Source organism: Schistocerca americana, chromosome 3 (genome assembly GCF_021461395.2).
Source record: "Schistocerca americana isolate TAMUIC-IGC-003095 chromosome 3, iqSchAmer2.1, whole genome shotgun sequence".
In the NCBI taxonomy this organism is placed as follows: Eukaryota; Metazoa; Arthropoda; class Insecta; order Orthoptera; family Acrididae; genus Schistocerca; species Schistocerca americana.
The window spans coordinates 155,450,734-155,465,064 of record NC_060121.1 but is presented as its reverse complement, the minus strand read 5'-3'; positions in this window follow the sequence as shown (position 1 = coordinate 155,465,064).

Sequence of the window (14,331 nt, the reverse complement as noted above, 5' to 3'; positions counted from 1 at the left end):
TGTCGCTTTTTTAAAAATTTATTGACATTTGGTATTAACCATTCAGCCAGAGAAGTGAGTAACTACAGATTCTGTGTACAAAATCATAAATACAGCGTACGCACTAGAAATTACAGCAATTCTGGTTAAACTTCATGGTACAATCTGTACATTCACATATTCAACACAGACCATATATCTCAACTTCTCACGCTGCATCCTTTGTGTCTGACTTATAACTGGATATCCGCCTATTGCAGAAACCGGACAATACTGATACAGCCCATTGTGAACAGCTGCTGAAACTAGTCCTTCACAGGTGTAGGTTGGGGGATTCCTGCTCTGACGAAGGCCTTGAGAAACTTGCGACCTTGTCTGTCGTAGCCTGAACATCCCAATATCATCATTTATTCAAAATGACAGTCACAATCGCATTATACGAGGGCGGTTCAGAAAGTAACCTCCGATTGGTCACAGTGCGGGTTCTGGGGGGAGTAGCGACGCCATCTGTGCGTTCACGCACTCAACAGGTCAGTCGGCATCAAGCTGTGGTCGAGTGAACGTCGTACCTGCGCTAGTTTAGTTTTTGTGGCAGTTTGAAATGTGTGCTGCAATAGAAAACCCCGCCAAATGTGGAGTGCGTGCTGTCATAAGGTTTTTTACAGCCAAAGGATATTCTGCAGCAGCTATTCATCGTGAGCTTTGTGCCGTGTACGGACCAAGAGTTATGAGTGAAGGAGTTGTCCGTGAATGGGTGCGTTTATTTAAAAGTGGACGAGAAAACGTTCATGATGAAGAGAGGAGTGGTAGACCATCATTGGTGACTGACGAACTCGTTCAGACAGTTGATGCAAAAGTTCATGAAAATCGACGTTTCTCAATGTCGGAGTTGTCTACTGGTTTTCCACAGATTTCTAAGACTCTCTTGTACGAGATAGTGACAGCAAGATTGGGTTACCGTAAGTTCTGTGCACGATGGGTGCCCAAAATTCTTACCGACCACCACAAAACTCAAAGAATGGCCTCTGCATTAGACTTTCTGTCACGTTATGAGGACGAAGGAGAACCATTGTTAAACAGAATCGTGACCGGTGACGAAACCTGGATTAAGTACGTGAACCCTGAGACAAAAGAACAATCAAAGATGTGGGCACATTCAAATTCGCCTACCAAACCAAGAAAAGCCTCGCAAGATTTTTCTGCCAGAAAACTGATGGCAACGGTGTTTTGGGATGCCAAAGGGGTGTTGTTGGTTGAATTCATGGAACGTGGTACGACCATTAATCAAGACGTGTACTGTGAAACAATAAAAAAGTTACGACGGGCTATACAGAACAAACGCCGTGGTATGCTGATTTCCGGTATCGTTTTTTTGCACGATAACGCCCGTCCTCACTCTGCTCGCAGAACAACGGCCCTTCTTGAGTCCTTCAAGTGGGACGTTATCAACCATCCACCTTACAGCCCAGACCTGGCGCCAAGTGATTATCACCTCTTCATGCATTTGAAGAAATGGCTCGGGTCACAGCAGTTTGATGACGACGAAGAGCTCAAAGATGCGGTCACAGGCTGGCTCCAGGCACAAGCGGGTGATTTTTATGCAGAAGGAATTTCAAAGCTTGTGAAGAGATACGATAAGTGCCTCAATCGCTATGGAGACTATGTAGAAAAATAGTGCAAAGATGTAGTTGTAAGATGTATATATTAAAATATTTTTATTTAACTTGGTGTACTTTTTTAAATCAACCGGAGGTTACTTTCTGAACGGCCCTCGTATATTTTGCCGCCAACCGGTTTCAACCCGCGATGGGGTCATCTTCAGGGCAATTTACACTGTAAAGTTATAATATTAGTAAGCAATCATGTACGTAATCTACAAGCAATTATTCAAAGTTACATAAATAAACAGATTTTATACCCATTTGACTAATTGCTTGTAGATTACGTACATGATTGCTTACTAATATTATAACTTTACAGTGTAAATTGCCCTGAAGATAACCCCATCGCGGGTTGAAGCCGGTTGGCGGCAAAATAAATAATGCGATTGTGACTGTCATTTTGAATAATTGATTATAAGTAAATTAACCGCTGTTTATCTCTATAAAATTATGTTGTCTAAAAATTCCAGTGTCACATGGTTGAGAATTGCTGTCTCAGATGGGTGGACTTCACAGTACGGAGACGACTGAACTTTCATCCCATGAATATGTGAAGGATAACAGCCATGACCCAGCCGGACGTCTAGGTAGCTTGATTTGGGACAATCAGGTTTCTCGCGGCATACTCTGATGTTTTGTAATGTCGGGCTGTCACTTGCGTACTGTGCTTACAGCACCGATGCAAACAGCCGAGAGGGGGGACCGGTCGCTAGACGTGCATGCGACAATGCCATTTATGGCTATAAATTGTAATTGCTTTCTCTGTTAACTTGATGAAGACAGATATGTTTGGTAATTTACAGTCCATGTATATTACGATACTATTTTTACAGTTACTAGCTTACCATTGAGTACATTTTTATAGCATTTTCAGTTTCTGTATTTACCGGGTGATCAAAAAGTCAGTATAAATTTGAAAACTGAATAAATCACGGAATAATGTAGATAGAGAGGTACAAATTGACACACATGCTTGGAATGACATGGGCTTTTATTAGAACCAAAAAAATACAAAAGTTGAAAAATGTCTGACAAATGTCGCTTCATCTGATCAGAATAGCAATAATTAGCATAACAAAGTAAGACAAAGTAAAGATGATGTTCTTTGCAGGAAATGCGCAATATGTCCACCATCATTCCTCAACAATAGCTGTAGTCGAGGAATAATGTTGTGAACAGCACTATAAAGCATGCCCGGACTTATGGTGAGGGATTGACGCGGATGTTATCTTTCAGCATCCCTAGAGATGTCGGTCGATCACGATACACTTGCGACTTCAGGTAACCCCAAAGCCAATAATCGCACGGACTGAGGTCTGGGTACCTGGGAGGCCAAGCATGACGAAAGTGGCGGCTGAGCACACGATCATCACCAAACGACGCGCGCGAGAGATCTTTCACGCGTCTAGCGACATGGGGTGGAGCGCCATCCTGCATAAACATCGTACGTTCAAGCAGGTGTTTATCAGCCAGGCTGGGGATGATGCGATTCTGTAACATATCGGCGTACCTCTCACCCGTCACGGTAGCAGTTACTGAAGTTTTGCTGTCAAGCGCCATCTGTCGGACATTTTGTGAACTTTTTTTGGTTCTAATAAAACCCCATGTCATTCCAAGCATGTGTGTCAATTTTTACTTCTCTATCTACATTATTCCGTGGTTAATTAAGTTTTCAAATTCATACTGACTTTTTGATCACCCGGTAGATCAGTATGAAAGTGATCAAATCGATCGAAACCAGTAACTGAATAAACAAATACCCCGCCGGAAAATATTAGTAGACCTGGAAAGACGACGTCGATTTTGATCCGGTGATGGAATGTGCCACATGGGAGTAGTAGATGTACGGATAATGGTTTCCGCCAATAAATAGCGTAGTGGCCTAGCTACCTGAGTCTACCCTATAATAGGGAATGCTCACAGCTAGAAGGCTCAGTGTGGTGCAAGCAGATAACCATTCCTCGGAGATGCACTCTTGTTTCCTACGGCCAATTGAGCGAGTTTGAAAGGGGTCAGAGTGTGGCCTTCCGAATGGCGGGATGGTCCTTTTGGAGAACTGCCGCACAAGTTGTACGTGCTGTGTCATTTGTGCGACGATGCTGGTATCAGTGGTCACGTGAACATTCTCACACCAATAGACGGGGTTCTGGACGTCTGCAAGCACAGACGCCCTCCAGCATCATCGTATTGTAAGGGCAGCAGTGGCAGATCGTGTAGCTACCACAGCACAGATAAGAGGACTTGCGAGACGAGACATATCAACACAAACTCAAAATTTTGTACATGGCTGCACGTTCAGAGACCGTGAATAGTTACAATTAAAAGAAAACAGCCCTCGGTCACTAATTTTTAACGAATTAACCGGGTTTCGACACTGCTAGGAGTGTCTTCCTCAGAATTTAAACGAAAGAATGGTCTATAACATGGTCACAGCAGACTGCCAGTCTTTCACGACAATTCCGTGCTTATAATTTGTATCATACGTTTTTAGTCATAATTCTGTGACCATGTTATAGACCATTCTTTCGTTTAAATTCTGAGGAAGACACTCCTAGCAGTGTCGAAACCCGGTTAATTCGTTAAAAATTAGTGATTGAGGGCTGTTTTCTTTTAATTGTCAACACTATCGCGAACCAGGTATCAGCAGTGCGACTGCGGAGCCGGCCGAAGCGGCCGTGCGGTTCTAGGCGCTGCAGTCTGGAACCGCGAGACCGCTACGGTCGCAGGTTCGAATCCTGTCTCAGGCATGGATGTGTGTGATCTCCTTAGGTTAGTTAGGTTTAACTAGTTCTAAGTTCTAGGGGACTAATGACCTCAGAAGTTGAGTACCATAGTGCTCAGAGCCATTTGAACCATTTTGCGACTACGGGCTCGCACACTTACTTGTACCTCGTCTTCCACGCACGCCACAGCGTCGACGTGCACGGCTTGACTGGCGCCGTCAGAGGATCATTTGGATGATGGAATGGCCTGGGCGGTCTTTAGCAATGAAAGCAGATTCTACAGACAATACTGTTGGAAGAACATCCGCAACTGCGCATTATGCCAGAGGTTAGAAATACCGCTTCAGTTGTAAATTTGTTGCCTATGAGCGGGCTCGGGGGCCACAGCACAGTTGCAACACCTGAGGATGGGCTTATGAGAGCCAGAAATGGGTCGTGATGATAAAAGAAATTTACAACTGAAGCGGTATTTCCAACCTCTGGTATAATGCTCAGTTGAGGATGTTCTTCCAACAGGATTGTTTATAGAATCTGCTTTCATTACTAAAGACCACCCAGGACATTCCATCATCCAAATGATCCTCTGATGGCACCAGTCAAGCCGTGCACGTCGACGCTGTGGCGTGAGTCGAAGAGCGTAGCGTTCCAAAGAATTGGAAAAGGGCACAGGTCATCCCCGTTTACAAGAAGGGACGTCGAAGAGATGTGCAGAACTATAGACCTATAGCTCTAACGTCTATCAGTTGTAGAATTTTGGAACACGTATTATGTTCGAGTATAATGACTTTTCTGGAGACTAGAAATCTACTCTGTACGAATCAGCATGGGTTTCGAAAAAGACGATCGTGTGAAACCCAGCTCGCGCTATTCGTCCACGAGACTCCGAAGGCCATAGACACGAGTTCCTAGGTAGTTGCCGTGTTTCTTCCGCAAGGCGTTCGATACAGCACCCCACAGTCGTTTAATGAACAAAGTAAGATCATATGGTCTATCAGACAAATTGTGTGATTAGATTGAAGAGTTCCTCGATAACACAACGCAGCATGTCATTCTCAATGGAGAGAAGTCTTCCGAAGTAAGAGTGATTTCAGGTGTGCCGCATGGGAGTGTCGTAGGACCGTTGCTATTCACAATATACATAAATGACCTTGTGGATGACATCGGAAGCCCACTGAGGCTTTTTCCGGATGATGCTGTGGTATATCGAGAGGTTGTAACAATGAAAAATTGTACTAAAATGCAGGACGATCTGCAACGAATTGACGCATGGTGCAGGGAATGGCAATTGAATCTCAATGTAGACAAGTGTAATGTGCAAGCGAATACCTAGAAATAACGATCCCATACCATTTAGCTACAATATAGCAGGTCAAAAACTGGAAGCAGTTAATACCATAAATTATCTGGGAGTACGCATTAGGAGTGATTTAAAATGGAATGATCATATAAAGTTGATCGTCGGCAAAGCAGATGCCAGACTGAGATTCATTGAAACAATCCTAAGGAAATGCAATCCGAAAACAAAGGAAGGAGGTTACAGTACGCTTGTTCGTCCACTGCTTGAATACTGCTCAGCAGTGTGGGATCCGTACCAGATAGGGTTGACAGAAGAGATAGAGAAGATCCAACGGAGAGTAACGCGCTTCGTTACAGGATCATTTAGTAATCGCGAAAGCGTTACGGAGATGATAGATAAACTCCAGTGGAAGTCTCTGCAGGAGAGACGCTCAGTAGCTCGGTTCGGGCTTTTGTTGAAGTTTCGAGAACATAACTTCACCAAGGAGTCAAGCAGTATATTGCTCCCTCCTACGTATATCTCGCGGGGAGACCATGAGGATAAAATCAGAGAGATTAGAGCCCACACAGAGGCATGCCGACAATTCTTTTTTCCACGAACAATACGAGACTGGAATAGCAGGGAGAACAGATAGAGGTACTCAAGGTACCCTCCGCCACACACCGTCAGGTGGCTTGCGGAGTATGGATGTAGATGTACATGTAGATGCGATAAGCTACAACTCTCGTTCATCTGTGGTGTTTCTGAAGGGGACGGCAAGCGGCACTCGGTACGTGCACAATGTTGTTATACCCATTCTTTTGTCGTTCTTGCAACACGAAGGTGATGTGTTCTTCCAACAGGATAATGCTTATCCACACACTGCTTGTGAAACTCATCGTACTCTGAAAGACGTGCAGTAACTTCCCTGAGCGGTCGAGAACACGTATCTCAAGACAGTATTCGGCATATGTACTATCGACTGGATGTCAGAGTCAGTACCTACACTGCCGCCCTTGGAGGCTACACCGCGTGCTATTATGGGTATTTCAGCATGGGTCGATACCTGGAAACTCAGAACCGCTTGTGCTATTGATCAGTAAACGTAACCATTTCATGTATTTCATATGCACTGCTGCAGCAATGAATCTTGAGTGAACTGGAATCGTCTAAAATGGCATACCATTTTTGTCCAGCAGTGTATTTGCGTTCAGTGATTGTTGTGGCTTGCAAACTTTCCTCATATTGAATCGCTATCATTTTCACAGGGACCATGTCACTCCTATGAAAGAAATACACTCCTGGAAATTGAAATAAGAACACCGTGAATTCATTGTCCCAGGAAGTGGAAACTTTATTGACACATTCCAGGGGTCAGATACATCACATGATCACACTGACAGAACCACAGGCACATAGACACAGGCAACAGAGCATGCACAATGTCGCCACTAGTACAGTGTATATCCACCTTTCGCAGCAATGCAGGCTGCTATTCTCCCATGGAGACGATCGTAGAGATGCTGGATGTAGTCCTGTGGAACGGCTTGCCATGCCATTTCCACCTGGCGCCTCAGTTGGACCAGCGTTCGTGCTGGACGTGCAGACCGCGTGAGACGACGCTTCATCCAGTCCCAAACATGCTCAATGGGGGACAGATCCGGAGATCTTGCTGGCCAGGGTAGTTGACTTACACCTTCTAGAGCACGTTGGGTGGCACGGGATACATGCGGACGTGCATTGTCCTGTTGGAACAGCAAGTTCCCTTGCCGGTCTAGGAATGGTAGAACGATGGGTTCGATGACGGTTTGGATGTACCGTGCACTATTCAGTGTCCCCTCGACGATCACCAGTGGTGTACGGCCAGTGTAGGAGATCGCTCCCCACACCATGATGCCGGGTGTTGGCCCTGTGTGCCTCGGTCGTATGCAGTCCTGATTGTGGCGCTCACCTGCACGGCGCCAAACACGCATACGACCATCATTGGCACCAAGGCAGAAGCGACTCTCATCGCTCAAGACGACACGTCTCCATTCGTCCCTCCATTCACGCCTGTCGCGACACCACTGGAGGCGGGCTGCACGATGTTGGGGCGTGAGCGGAAGACGGCCTAACGGTGTGCGGGACCGTAGCTCAGCTTCATGGAGACGGTTGCGAATGGTCCTCGCCGATACCCCAGGAGCAACAGTGTCCCTAATTTGCTGGGAAGTGGCGGTGCGGTCCCCTACGGCACTGCGTAGGATCCTACGGTCTTGGCGTGCATCCGTGCGTCGCTGCGGTCCGGTCCCAGGTCGACGGGCACGTGCACCTTCCGCCGACCACTGGCGGCAACATCGATGTACTGTGGAGACCTCACGCCCCACGTGTTGAGCAATTCGGCGGTACGTCCACCCGGCCTCCCGCATGCCCACTATACGCTCTCGCTCAAAGTCCGTCAACTGCACATACGGTTCACGTCCACGCTGTCGCGGCATGCTACCAGTGTTAAAGACTGCGATGGAGCTCCGTATGCCACGGCAAACTGGCTGACACTGACGGCGGCGGTGCACAAATGCTGCGCAGCTAGCGCCATTCGACGGCCAACACCGCGGTTCCTGGTGTGTCCGCTGTGCCGTGCGTGTGATCATTGCTTGTACAGCCCTCTCGCAGTGTCCGGAGCAAGTATGGTGGGTCTGACACACCGGTGTCAATGTGTTCTTTTTTCCATTTCCAGGAGTGTACTAAAATCAAATCTTGCAATACAGGGTGCATAAAGGAGAATCATCGATTTGGCACATCTATATTTCTGAAACTAATAAACATATACGAGGGTAATCCCAAAAGTAAGGTCTCCTTTTTTTTTTATAAGTACATAGACCTGTTTATTTCTACAATGGATTACATCAGTTTACAGCTTGAACATTTACCTATTTTTCGACGTAATCACCATTTCTGCCGATGCATTTTTGTAGACGCTGTGGCAGTTTTCGTATGCCCATGTCATACCAGCTCGCCGCCATGCTGTTCAGAAAGTTATGAACCTCTTCTTTTGACTCAGTGCCTAGGGGTATCAAGGCCGTTATTACGGCCAGAGGTGGTTGTTCTGGGTTCTGATTTCTCAGGATCTATGCACCCAAATTGCTTGAAAATGTAATCACATGTCAGTTCTAGTATAATATATTTGTTCAATGAATACCCGTTTATCATCTGCATTTCTTCTTGGTGTGGCAATTTTAATGGCCAGTAGTGTACTTTATGAAAATACACGCTAAAGCTGCATAAAAAATTCGCCTGGGCACTAGGAAGCTCTGATTTGTAAAAATAGCGGGAACACCTCAAAGAAAAAGCGTTGTTTGATTATGATGGTGAAAGCAAAGGGCTGTGTGTGTGGCGACTTAACAGAGTAGCATCGGAGTGTGGTGTGCAGTCGGCTCACAGAGCAGATTTCGCGCGAAAGTAATTTCGGCGATCGCGGTTACTGTCTGCATCCTCTCGCGACGCGACGAGATTTCTACCGTGATAACTCTCTGCACGTCTGGTTCCAAGGTGACGGAGGTCAGAATGTGCTTCTAGCATTGCAGTTTTCACGAATGCTCTAAAAACCAAACGGCGTCGAGGAAGGACCGCGTCAGAGTGGGCTGGAGAGAGCGTCTAGACGTTAGTTTTACTGCCCACGTGGTGTGCCTCCACGCGTAAAATTTTATCTCCGCAGCCGACCTTATACGGAGGAGAGGCTGCGCTGGCCTCTCCTGTTGCTTTTTATACTGCGTGGCAGGGGCGACTACCAGGCACTTTGGTTGGCCGTCCTGAAGTGGCATCATAACAGCACACCGAGAAAGAAACGTCTTTCTCCGCGCCAGCATCCCCACCAAGGCAATTTCTACTATTCGACTCTTTTTCCTCCAAGGATCTATGCTATCTTGTGACTTTTTTCAATAATATGCTTGGTGGGTATCAAAATTATTCTAATGTTGCCACCCGATGCTTCTGTACTTCAGCACCACATCTGTGGGTCCAGCATTCCGATCAAAATTTATTTTATACGAGAAATATGCATATTGAGTTTTCCAGCTTATTTAATACGCAATTTCGCCCACTTCTCTTAGGACGACTTGTATGGAATTCCAAACTGCAGTGCTATCTCGTGGCAAGCTGTGGCGTTATGATCCTTGAAGTTACAACAACTGCCATACAGAAGGTCACAGTGCTGAAGCAGGTGTCGCGGTCACGAATGTAGCGGTATATGTCTGAGACTTTTCATTAAATGGCGGTGGAGTAGCGAGCAAACGACAAGTTTTTTTAGGTCCTCCGTCATTTCTGAGCGGGAATTCACCGAATTCGATCCGAATATCGAGAAGACGTTCCTAGTCGCTCCTCCACGACAATGACCCAGCCCACAAAGTGAAGATCGTGTGTGAGTTTTTGGCCAGCAAACGGATCACAGTATAGGTTTACCCACCGTATTCGCCTGATTTGGCCCCACCAGACTTCAGGCTATTCTCAGAACTGAAGCTGGCAACGAAAGGACACAACTGCGATGCAATTGCGACATCCAAACGAAAAATACTGCAGTAATAAATGCACTTCCAAAAAAGGACTGTAGTGTCTACTTAAAAACATTTTTAAAACTTTAGCTTCGTATTGATTCAGGGGGAGACTATATTTTGAGTAAAGACAGTGATTTTGTGTACGTCATCCATGACTTCTATGTTTCATCGCTGCAGTCCTAACTGAATTGGGACACACTTAACATGGACGCATTCTGTAGTGTTGGCAGAAGAGCCAACACCGTGTTACTAGAGGAGGCCGAAACGTACGCGTTTTAGCTCACGCAGGCTGGCGTGAGGAGGGAACAACTATACTGACGTGAGGTCTGGAACATGACAAGGAATTACAATTCAGAAAGCGGACGGAATTAGTTTGATACTTAACTTTAATCCATTAATGATGAACGTCGCTCTTGACGGTACATGATTCACAATATTATCTGTTCAGAATAGTAACTGAATATGGCGCCTTGCTAGGTCGTAGCAAATGACGTAGCTGAAGGCTATGCTAAACTGTCGTCTCTGCAAATGAGAGCGTATGTAATCAGTGAACTATCGCTAGCAAAGTCGGCTGTACAACTGGGCGAGTGCTAGGGAGTCTCTCTAGACCTGCCGTGTGGCGGCGCTCGGTCTGCAATCACTGATAGTGGCGACACGCGGGTCCGACGTATACTAACGGACCGCGGCCGATTTAAAGGCTACCACCTAACAAGTGTGGTGTCTGGCGGTGACACCACACATTCGACTCGTGATTGCGTTCATCCGATTCGTAATTCCCAATCTGTTACTGGGTTTTATATCATTTGTATAATTAGGCAATTAGGCACTCATAAGTGCTGGACGAAACGTTCGGTAGCAAACAAGCTGTCTACTACGCCTCTCCTGGGCCTGTCAACCCGACATTGGACTGTTGATCACTAGAAACATGTTGCCTGGCCGCACGAGTCTCGTTTCAAATTATATCGAGCGGGTGCACGTGTACAGGTATGGAAACAACTCCATGAATCCATGGATCCTGCATGTCAGTAGGGGACTATTCAAGCTGATGGAGGCTCTGTAATGGTGTGCAGCGTATGCATTTGGAGTGACATGGGACCCCTGACACGTCTAGATATGACTCTGACAAGTGACACGTTCGTAAGCATCCTGTCTGATCACCTGTATCAACTCAGGTCCGTTGTGCATTGCGACTGACTTGGGCAATTCCAGCAGGACAGTGCGACACCCAACAGGTCCAGAATTGCTACAGAGTGGCTCCAGGAATACTCTTCTGAGTTTAAACACTTCTGCTGGCCACCAAACCTCCCCAGAGGTGAACATTATTGAGCATATCTGGGATACCTCGCAACGTGCTGTTCAGAAGAGATCTCCACCCCCTCGTACTCTTACGGATTTATGGACAGCCCTGCAGGATTCATGGTGTCTGTTCGCTCCAGCACTACTTAAGACATTAGTCGAGGCCTTGGTACGTCGTGTTGCGGCACTTCTGCGTGCTCGGAGGGCCCTACACAGACAGATGTACCAGTTTCTTTGCTCTTCAGTGTACTATCAATAACAAAAGCGACCAATAATAATTTATGGAAGTGTTGCCAAGCACTCCTCAAATTGCAAAGAGCTGTGAGGTCGTCGTTCCATTTAAAATCTTCTGGATGTGCTTACTACATTGTAAATGCTTAGCATGCAGAGAGATGTTTACCCATCATGTCGTGATGATGATGATGATGTTTGATTTGTGGGGCCCTCAACTGCTCAGTCATCATCGCCCGTACGAAGTTCCAATTTTTTAACAGTCCAGTTTTATTCACAATAGTGAGTGATGATGAAGATGAAATGATGAAGGCAACACAAACACCCAGTCGCCAGGCTGAGAGCCGGCCGGGGTGGCCAAGCGGTTGAAGACGCTACAGTCTGGAACCGCGCGACTGCTTCGATCGCAGGTTCGAATCCTGCCTCGGGCATGGATGTGTGTGATGTCCTTAGGTTGGTTAGGTTTAAGTAGTTCTAAGTTCTAGGGGACTGATGACCTTAGAAGTTAAGTCTCATAGTGCTCAGAGCCATTTGAACCATTTTTTAGCCAGGCTGAGAAAATCACCAAACCAGCCGTGAATCGAACGCGGGACCCCTTGATCTAGAGGCAGCAACGCTAACCAATAGACCACTAGCTGCGGACTATATGTTGTAGATTTTAACTAATAATATGTCACAATTGACCATTACGAGAACATGTTGCCTGTATCTGACTGGGTTCATCATACCTTGCAGTCTAGCGTACGAACTCTGCATTGTTGCTATCTACCTGACATGCGCTCTGTTGCGGCTGTCGGTGCGCCGCTGCAGGCGCCAACGCAGCTCGTCTCTTTCGTTAGCTGGCAGCTACAAAGTAATTTGAATAGCACTACAATGAGAATACTTTCTCATATGATAGTCAAAGATTACGCATTTAGAAGATTCAGTAAGGATTGCATATATTTGAATAGGTGCAAATACGGAAGGGAAACCCAAAAAAGTACTTCGTAAGACACATTAACTACAAATTTTGTATACTTAAATTTACTGGTAAATAATAAATACTTACCATTTGGAAATTTTGACTGTTTCTGACTCCACAGTCGAACCAAAACTATACTGCAGGAATTGTAGCAGGCGTGCGAAAAGTTCGCCAGTTACCTCAGGCGTGAAGCTGGGTGCAGTGGCAGATACCTTTGTCGTTGCAGGGTAAGGGTACTTGATAAGGGGAATGTTGCATTTTTTTATCTTCCGGTGCTGACAATTCGTGGGTGAGTGTGCCTCATATCGATCAGTTGCTATGGTATGAATTTCGAAAGAAAGTAGCATGGATTCCTGAATGTGCATTATACAGACGGTCATCTTCCAATGCAGTAAATACCTGTAACTACGAATATGAAGCTAAGGTTGTTGTGATACAATGCACACAATAGAAGAAAAATGACCTTCAAAACTTCTAGTAGGTATTTGTGATCGTGTCTCCTATTGCATAATGCATTTAAATATAAGTACCATTATTGTTACTAATCAATTAATCATCGGCTCTCAAAGGCTACACAACACATCGTCAGGTAATTAGAGCCTCACGACTTTAGGGTTGCTGGGGATGGCAGCAATCTGAAGCAGAAAACAGCCGGCACGATGTGTTCCAGCCGGCCGGGATGGCCGAGCGGTTCTAGGCGCTACAGTCTGGAACCGCGCGACCGCCACGGTCGTAGGTTCGAATCCTGCCTCGGCCATGGATGTGTGTGATGTGCTTAGGGGACTGATGACCTCAGAAGTCCTATAGTGATCTGAGCCATTCGAACCATTTGAAGTGTTCCGACTGATGCTGACTTTTAACGATCAGTTCTTGGTGGCCGGTGGCCAATTTACGGCACCCTTGGTATAGTTATTCTATTGGGAGAACACAACATACTAATTTATGCAGGTCATCAATTAATAATACGATCGATACATTTTCATTCTGAAGATGGCTCGACGATTCAGAGCCGAAACATTTCAAGAGAAGAAAAGATTGTTATCGTTGCATTCCCAGAACTACGTGAATCAATAGATACCAGTTGTACACAAATTACATTTTAAGAAAAACGTATTCGAAGAAGCTGGAAACATATGTACCGCCAACCATGCTCACTGACTTTATCTGTGTCGACCGTGGAAAGATTGTTTAACATGTGATGAAATAAATCAGTAATTCGCGATGGAGGCAGCTGGAATAACATGAGCAGCAATAGGCCCAGCAATGAATAAGAAAACAGGATTGCGGTTAGGCAACCTTGAGCAGGATAGTGAACGTATTATCATAGCCACAATAGACGCGAATCGAACACTCTCCACAGTTTGAACGTCATGTTTTACCCGAGAGCTGCAGATAAATATTCTTCATTGAAGGAGTAATTTCAGTCCAAGGACCACCATCTGGCTCAGAAAGCATTTACATCATACTAGGCGTCAAATAATGAAATCCATGAATTCGTCACTGTTGTCAAAGAGCAATATAAATTTCATCGTCAAACGTAAAAATGTGCCAAACAGTGCACTCATTCATATTACATAAACAGTGAGGACTAACGTGACGAACGGAGGCATACTACATATTGTAATAATGACGAATTCATGGATTTTCTTCTTTTACGCAATTTATCGTCAGGATGAAC